Genomic DNA, 9,374 nt, shown 5'->3' with positions numbered 1-9,374 from the left:
TTCCAGTTCATACCAATATTCCATGTGTTTGTATATTGATAGATACACTCCTCTTTTTTGCTGAAATGTTGAGTTTTATCTTATTCATTTCACTAGGTTTAATATCTGTTTTCTTTTGTCGTCTTTGAACAGCACTGTTTAGTTGATGTTTATCACACTGAACTAAATGTTGGGCTATTTTTATTGTCAGTTGCTTAACGTACTAAGTTTTATTTCGTGTATTGTATGTTGCAAATTAGCTGTTTCCTGATTTTGACTTCTATTATGTTTGATTATTTTTGTATTGTATGTTGTAAATTAGTAGTTTCATGATTTTGACTTCTATTATGTTTGATTATTTGTGTATTGTATGTTGTAAATTAGTTTCATGATTTTGACTTCTATTATGTTTGATTATTTGTGTATTGTAGGTTGTAAATTAGTAGTTTCATGATTTTGACTTCTATTATGTTTGATTATTTTGTGTATTGTAGGTTACTTTGCATGCGTGTTAATAGGGTTTTGCATAATTGTATTTTGATTAGGTTTATATTAAACTGCAGTTTAAAATATACATACAGGATTATCAAGATAAACTGGAACTGAATTAAAATCTATAATCCTTGCCGTACCTTATGTAGATGTTATGGAATATGAAGGTAAAATACTTTAACGTATCTACGTATCACTGTATTTGTCTGTGGTTTTTTACAGAAACAAAATGGCATTAATGTATATATATATGTGTGTGTGTGACGAATTATATGTTTAATATTGTTCTACTTACGAGTTTATTAACAAAACTCGGAGTTTACTGACGCAAAATTAATTGCACTTTATAAATAAAAACAATTTGTATGTGCTAATGCACTGGAGTCTCACTACAAATGTGAAACGTGGTGTCTCGAAAGACACGTTTAGCAACTATATATTTGGTTCACGGTGAATTTCCGACCGTTTAAAAGTGAAATAACGCTGAGGTAGGATTACGACTGAGGAGTTTGTGAAACGATGTAAAGTCAAAGAACATAAGATTTTGAAAAATAGTCGTTAGTGGTTTTCGTGGAAGCGGGGAACCAACAATTAAGAGTGTTTAGGACAGCTAAAGCCTTCGACACCGGACCATCATGTTATCTGAATCAATCCCTCATCTGCAAAGGAAACAATGTGGTAAAGAAAGAGAATCTCCTGATTAAAAACATCTAACTGCAAACAAGGAAATGGTGACGAAAACTCACAAGCCAAAGATCACAGGTTCTCATCCACACGTCGAAATCAACGTCTGTTTTCACAGTAATGATAGTCAAGAAAACGGGATTCACAGCAATCCCATTCAACCACACACCTACCTATTCCCCTTGACGCTACTCCAAAGGACTTTACTCTGCTTAAACTTGGTCTTGGAAGCCGATGTCTTCGTACAGTGAAGGGTCCGTGGAACGTTTCATCAAGACGGGTAGTGCAATGTTCACCTCGATGTCCTTTGCAAAAGCCTGTTATTATGAAGCTGTCATGTCGGGTAACACAACGTAATCCTGGTCAAAATAATGAGCTCGGTGGAGACAGTTCTTGATATTGTTTGTAATTAAGCACAAAGCTACACAAAGAGCTATCTGTGCTCTGCTCACCACGGGTATCGAAACCCAGTTTATAGCAGCAGAAGTCTACAGACATACTGCTGTGCCACTGGGGGCGAGACAGTTCTTAAAAAGTACGATTAGCATTCTTCATAAACTAACTGTTTAGGTCATAAAGTCTTGTACATTCGACATCCAGCTTTTATCTTGTTATAAATTAACAAGTTCCCTAACTCAACCCTAATGCTATACAACAAGCTGTATACAATAAAATGCTGGACTGTATTTTACTGGCTTGTGAAATTGAAATAGTAGCAGAAGTATTCCTCACATGACGATTTGAAAGATACAAGTTATAAGCAATTATAGTTTTTAATAAGAAACTTATAACCATTACCTACTTCACCAGAAGGCCTATATATACAAGAATAATTCACGCCATTCTATAAATATAATTACACTGATGTCTGAAAAGAAAAATCATTTCAAAATGGCGAAGCAAAAGATGATAAAATCTTATATCATTTATGTGAAATTATACTTGTGATCAGGTAAGAAAAACAAAAATAAACCGAAAGTACCCCCACTCTCACCCACATCTATATCTCTCTCTATATATACATACATACATCTACCTCTGAGTGTGTGACATCAAACATTTGAAAATAGAAAACATAAGTACAATATACGCAACTTTTGATGTTGAAAGAAGATGCAGATAAGTAGCCACATAGACAACAACCACCTACCAGTCTCACTCTCTGCGCATGTCTTGAAACCGACGCCTAGGTTCCAAACGTTACCAGGTGGCGTGAGCTTATGTGTACGTGGGTGCGAACTGTATATAAAACTCGGAGAAAGTGTGGTCGAGAACTTCAGCGCACTACGGACTGTCCGTCTGTCTGTTATCAAGTTGTATATCACAAGCAACTCTCTACACCATCCTTGTTATCAGGTAAGCAGGAACCACAAAGGTAGACATAAGCTACTTATACAAATGTTTTATTATTTGCTTTAGTCATTATTAACAGTTTTAAATAAAATGATTTTATAATATAAATCTCATCGAATATAGGTCACGTCGAAAAGACCATCTCTGAAATTTTAAACAGAATAAAAACAGCATTCTTAGTGTTTGGAAGAGTATTCTTTCTTTTACAAACTTCGAGAACAAAACGCGCAACTTTTCAATGTATAAGCACATATAAACGGATCTTATGATTACCGATTGAATAATTACCAATCGTACCTTTAGTCGTCGAGTTTAGTTTGTTGATTGCATTAATAAAAGTAAACAAAAATCAAAATATACAAAACTTCACGTTAAGACACTGAAAAATTACTTTATTCATATAAGAACTAAAGACTCACGCAATTTGATACTTACAAGACAGACGATCTACATACCTTGACATTTTAATAAACTCTATCAAGTTACAAGTACATTATTTAAAGCCTGAGGATTTATCGAACCTAACATTTAAAGGACCGGGGATTTCCAAAGCTTGGTATTTACAGTGAAGAGAATTTACACAACTTAAAACAACACTTACAATGTTTCGAAATAAGGGAATAAAGATTTATTTGATATTTACGGTTCGAATATTTACAACTTGATATTTAAGGCAGAGAGATTTTTATAGATTTTGGAATTTTGTTACAAATAAGTTTTACAGTGTACTAATATTTTATATGTAATATTTTTTCACCACATGTTTTGTATGGTTGAGTTCATTGTCTTCTTGGAAGATTAATCCCCACTCTTTACTAATGTAGAGGGTATTTACTTGTGTCTGATTGTTTCCTGTAAAATCTTATAGTATATATTAATGTGTCTTGGGAACTCATGTCTAAGAATTGAAGTATTTTTTTCTATTTCTGTTGTGAATTGTATCTCTGGATGTTGTGTGTTCAGGTGGCCCATTAGTTCTGGAATTTTGTGTATTGTGTGTGGCCATATTATGAGTATACTGTCAACGAAGTTTAGCCAAATCCTGGGTCTCAGAGTGGCTGTTCGAAATGTTCCATAGAGAGATTATGAAGGACTAACAATACGGCTGAGTCCATAACTAGGCCTTCTTATTGTTTTTAATATACTGTTTTTCTGAAACCATTCAAATATTTAATTGAATTAATTTAATTAACATTTCTAACAAGAGTAGGTAGCATAACAAACTTTCTATGAAGAAGATCCAGGATCGACTCCTGGCTATTACCACTATAAATAATGTCCTTCACAGGGCTTCCATGAAGTTAACGACAGATGTAGTAATAAAAAAACGAGTAATTTAGGTATTGTATAACCTTGGCATTGAATGATATTCACACGTCACAACCTTACTACTTGCAACACTTGTAACGTTATCCCGATATTTTGTGGATCTGTGTTATTTGACAATGTTGGTAACAAACTTCACAGTTAAACTAATAGGGCTTTTCTGACCGGACTATGAGTTTGAGGATTTATGGTCCTTGGGTACTTTATAATAGTAAAATCTCACTATCTGGACAGAAAAAAATAGCCCTGGACCTGGCGGTGTGTGTTGTTGACATACCTTCCCTCTAGTTTCTCAGTTCAAAATTAGAAACGGCACACAGCCCTTGTGTAATTCTACGTGAAAATTATGAAACAGTCAAACAAGTCAATCGTTGAGCAAGAAATAAATGACTAAGAATGTGATATTAGGTAGCACGGTGAATATTTACTTGATACTGAAATGTTAATATTAATAACAAAGGAATGTAAATTATATATATATATAATGTTACATACGTTCAATCCTGGTTCAAATAATCAGGTTTCTCGCTTGAAGGATATTATAAAATATTTGATATATACGTATCGAGATAAACACACTGTTGTTAAAATGAGATTCTGATTTTTGTTGTTGTTAAAGTGGTACGTTTAACTCATAAGTATTGTATGCGTTGCTCTTGCTGAAACAGTTCAAAAACACGGTTGAGCCTTTCTGCTTATTGATAGTGACCCTCGACTACGTAACTATAGCGACAGTGTTAATGCTTAACCTGTATTTTTACAACCTATATTTTGACATGGTCACCGATGTAGAAATAAATGCAGCTTCTTCCTCTTGATACTAACTTAATATATGTCACTTGATAAGGTCAGAGATAATCACTATCATATCTCTTCGGCTCAACTAACACGATAACAACTAAAAGTATTTCAAGTTTTATTCTAACCTCTTCAAGTTCTTGCTGAACAATTGGATTGCTAAAATAAGTTCACAAATAAGGCATGAATACATTTGGGCATTATCAACATTTGGGCATTCTACAGAGTATAATAGAAGAAATGAAGTTATTTGAATTGTTAATGATCTTATAAAATAACACACAGCGACATCATACATTAGAATTAATTATTCTTAAGATATTCGTTCAGAATTAGAAGTACTCCTCTGTTGAATATTCCACTACTGTAGTCTCCCCTCCCCCTTCTCCCTCACGTGCTGTAAATCGTCGTTTTCTGGAAGTTGATGAGCAATGAGCGATAAAATATCATATCTTTAAATCAGACAAGATGGTTGTTATAATTTTCATTTAGTTTCAGGCTGCAATAAAGTTGATAAATATAGTAAGTGCGCCAACATGCCATACCGCTGATTGCTAGGATACAACTAGTAGAGGCTTGATGCTCGGAAAGATTTAGTGCAGACGGAGATAAGCCTAAATTGATAATGAAAGCCGCCATTGGGCTTCAAGTACGTTTATATAATTTTTTCCACGTTTCTAAATATTTCTGGTTTCTAACAGTTCACAAAGTTAATATAGCTCTCATAATAGATGTTTGTTTAATTACTGTACCAGTTAATAGCAACCCATAAATATATATTTTAACATACTTTAATTCATTTTAATTACGTGTTTAGTATCTAATTTAAATAGAACTATATTAATACATTAAAAACCAATAGGCCTAAAATTTGTGATAAGTCATGTAATGTTCAGATATTTTTTTCTGGATTCGTCTTAAGTTTTCTATGTCGGTTCAAAATCAAAGGGTGTGTAAAAAATATCATTTTCCATCTATCCTTTAACTCCTACAGGTTAGCGCTCAAAAGGCCCTTTCTTTAATATCAGCCAAACTGACACACATACTGACCACGTACTTTTCATTTAGCCCGTTCACGTATTGCCGCATGAAACATAGTTCTGTGTATACCCAGAACAGTCATGAAATATCATATCAAAAGTTCGCGTGTGGAAAGTTATGACAACGAACAATAACTAGTGTAAATAATGTATAATAACAATCTGTATCTTGTTTTACTCATATGGCCCTGTAGCTAGTAGCTAAATATAGTAACATACAGAATTGGAAATAATTATTTATACGATGAGAAAATAGAATGCAAATACTACGGAAAAGCCACTCATTTATCGCTTAGAAATATCTTCCAATCATATGTTGATAGTTTACTTTGTCATTGGATGCCATAAAACCAATTAGAAAGTGCTACGCCAGTTTAAAGCCTATACAAGTACAGACAGTCATATTATGCACAGTAGTAGTAGTGAATTCATTCTTGACTGGCAAGACCATAATACCACATGGCAAACACGAATAAGTCAAAATTTTAGCTTGTCAAGGCTACTTCACGCGAACATTTCTAGCAAGATTCCAGGTTTTAGTAGGAATTGTATGTAAGACTCTTGAGGAGGTTACGAGAAACTGTCACTGTTAATAATGTACTTGGTCAAGGTAGAAAACCGAACCTATACAAAAGCGATGCTAAGTATCTCAGGGTATGTCGTTTATGAGATAGAGGGTGGTCAAATAAAGATATTATCACCAACCTCACCCTTGCCGCAAATATAAATATGAAGACTACCTTGAGAACAGTGGGATACATATTAACATAAAATAGTTTTAATAGACTTGTATATGTTCAAGAACCACTGCTGAGAAGAAGTAACTAAACCAGAAAATTGAAACAGGCACTAGACCACAGGCAGTGGAATGAGTAAAGACAGAAACGTAATTTTTACAGACTAATTTCAAATATGTGGAACAGTTCGTTCGATAGCAGATATAAGAAAAGTATCTTTGCCAATTTAGAACATCTGCACGTGCTGGGGGATCAGTACAAGTTTGGGGTTGCATTTCAGCCAACAATGTCACTGATCTACAGAAAAATTGGTGTTATTCTGACTGCTCAGAAATAGTGAAAACTTAGTTTTTCACGAACACAGTTAGTATTGAATTATGGATTTTTGAGTTCTGAGTATGCATTCATATTCATATATCAACGACATTATATCAATAACCTATTTGCAGCATAGAAACAATCAGTTTAAAATACAAACATGAAACTATTTTATTGGATATATCTTATTAAATAATTTTCCCTTGAGAGATTCATAGAAGTTCATTTGCTAATAAATTATTTATTATTATTTCTTAACCAAAAACATACAGGTTAAAAGTTTATTTGTTTGTTTTTGAATTTCGCGCAAAGCTACACGAGGGCTATCTGCGCTAGCCGTTCCTAATTTAGCAGTGCAAGACTAGAGGGAAGGCACCGTCACGTTATAACGCCCTCACGGCTGAAAGGGCGAGCATATTTGGTGTGACGGGGATTCGAACCCGCTACACTCATATTGCGAGTCGAGCTCCCTAACCACCTGGCGATGCCGAGCCTAGTCATATACAAGCAATAAGTTTCTTACTACATTAATTCGACAAAGGGTACCTTTAATGTTTAAAAGTTAGAATATACATTGCCACTGCAAGTGTAGATATAGTGAAGTCATTTGGTGTGACTGTCCATTGAAACAGATTTTCAAACTTGACACCCACTTCACTCGTGCAATACGATATGCTAGCGACACTTTACGTGCGCTTACTTCAGATACAGCGTTATACATTTCACGGTAAAACTGGACGAATACTGAAACGTCGAAAAACGCCTTTTCTTCAACATAAACGCGTATAATATTATGCAAAAGAGAAACGCCTATGTTGATATAAAGGTTTATGATAATATACAACAACGAATAAAGCCTGTGCGTTCATGTAAACATAATAATATACAATAAACTTTGAAATTACTGCTTTGCATTTAATGCTGTGAAATGTAAGGCTTAGTAGCCTTTGCATACAACTAATTATCAATCAGTTACTACTATCTTGTATTTCAGGGCATTAATTACTAACTAGTTATATTATACGTTCCGGCTGCTAATCTGCTGCCGCCTTCAAGGAAGTCTCGAGAAGGACTATTTCCGTGTTTAGTAGCCGTGATTCGATTAATAGTCTTTTTGATAGAAAGGTTGGTGTGTTACCAACCTACCACTGAGTCATCAGGGTTCTTCTTTCTTAGGACTGAATCAACTAACAATCTGAATGTTTTCAAGAAGGGTAACCGGATTTTTCTGACTCCTGTGATAGGTTAACTGACTCGAGTGTCTTATCAATTAACGGAATGTATACGGCTTCAGTTATATTTACTTTTATCGTGGGTAATTCGTAACAATTATTTTAATATTATTTCAGTTTATCGTATAGTATTATAGTCTGACACGATGGCAGGTAGATAGGTATTACAGAGTGTTGTGCATCTATTGAATTCTAGCTCTTGTTGCTCCAATATATATGACAGTCCGTATTCATAAAGGATGTTTAACTTGTGTTTTTTTCTCTCCTTTGGATCTTTAGGTGTTTGAAGTACTATCTGTGATCATATTGCTAGTTGTAATTGATTTATATAAATCCAACCAAGATTTAGTGTAGACGGTGATAAGCCTAAATTGATAATGAGGCCACTATCGGGCTTCAAATACGTTTACATGATTTTTTTCCACGTTTCTAATTATTTATGGTCTCTAAAAGTTTACAAAGTTAACATAACTTTTATAATAGATATTGTTTAATTATTATAGCAGTTAAAAAGTGGTGTGGAGAGTATTATCTGTGATCATATTGCTACTTGTACTTGATTCATGCGAGTGCAACCAAGATACTGATTATACTAACCAATGAACATTGGTTGTGATCATAGCTGTCTCTAAAGGGTAAGTTCAACCATTATACTTGGTCACTTTAGCCACTGTTCTGACTTATGTTGTTTACTATATGCGATCGTACTGTATTGTAGGGTCTGAATACTGTTTTGAATTTATGTTGTTTTGGTGTGTACTATCTGTGATCGTACTGTGTTATAGCTTCTGAACTGTTTTGACTTTATGTTATTTTGGTGTGTACTATCTGTGATCTTACTGTGTTGTAGCTTCTGAATACTGCTCTGACTTTATGTTGTTTTGGTGTGTACTATCTGCGATGTTACTGTGTTGTAGCTTCTGAATACTGTTCTGACTTTATGCCGTTTTGATGTTTATTATATGCTATAGTACTGTGTTGTAGCTTCTGAAAACTGTTCTGACTTTATGTTGTTTTGGTGTGTACTATCTGCGATCGTACTGTGTTTTAGCTACTGAATGCTGTGCTGTCTTTATGCTTTTTTGATGGTTGATATCCTCTTTCAATAATGAATCATATACAACATAATTGTTGATATCCTCTTTCAATAATGAATCATATACAACATAATTGTTGATATCCTCTTTCAATAATGAATCATATACAACGTAATTGTTGATATCCTCTTTCAATAATGAATCATATACAACATAATTGTTGATATCCTCTTGCAATAATGAATCATATACAACATAATTGTTGATATCCTCTTTCAATAATGAATCATATACAACATAATTGTTGATATCCTATTTCAATAATGAATCATATACAACATAATTGTTGATATCCTCTTGCAATAATGAATCATATAC

General features: G+C 33.8%; 1 protein-coding gene across 1 annotated transcript in view; it reads left to right on the top strand.

Annotated features, from left to right (window-relative positions):
* Positions 1-2,422: 2,422 nt before the first annotated feature.
* Positions 2,423-9,374, top strand: part of LOC111088935 — a 50,391-nt gene continuing 43,439 nt past the window's right edge. Inside the window, exon 1 of the mRNA XM_022400288.1 lies at positions 2,423-2,511. The gene's annotated coding sequence lies outside the window, so the exon portion shown is untranslated. The remainder of the gene's footprint in view (positions 2,512-9,374) is intronic.

This window comes from Limulus polyphemus, unplaced genomic scaffold, assembly GCF_000517525.1.
Source record: "Limulus polyphemus unplaced genomic scaffold, Limulus_polyphemus-2.1.2 Scaffold4784, whole genome shotgun sequence".
In the NCBI taxonomy this organism is placed as follows: domain Eukaryota; kingdom Metazoa; phylum Arthropoda; class Merostomata; order Xiphosura; family Limulidae; genus Limulus; species Limulus polyphemus.
The sequence above is the reverse complement of the archived record's forward strand: the minus strand, read 5'-3'. Positions and strand labels throughout refer to the sequence as shown.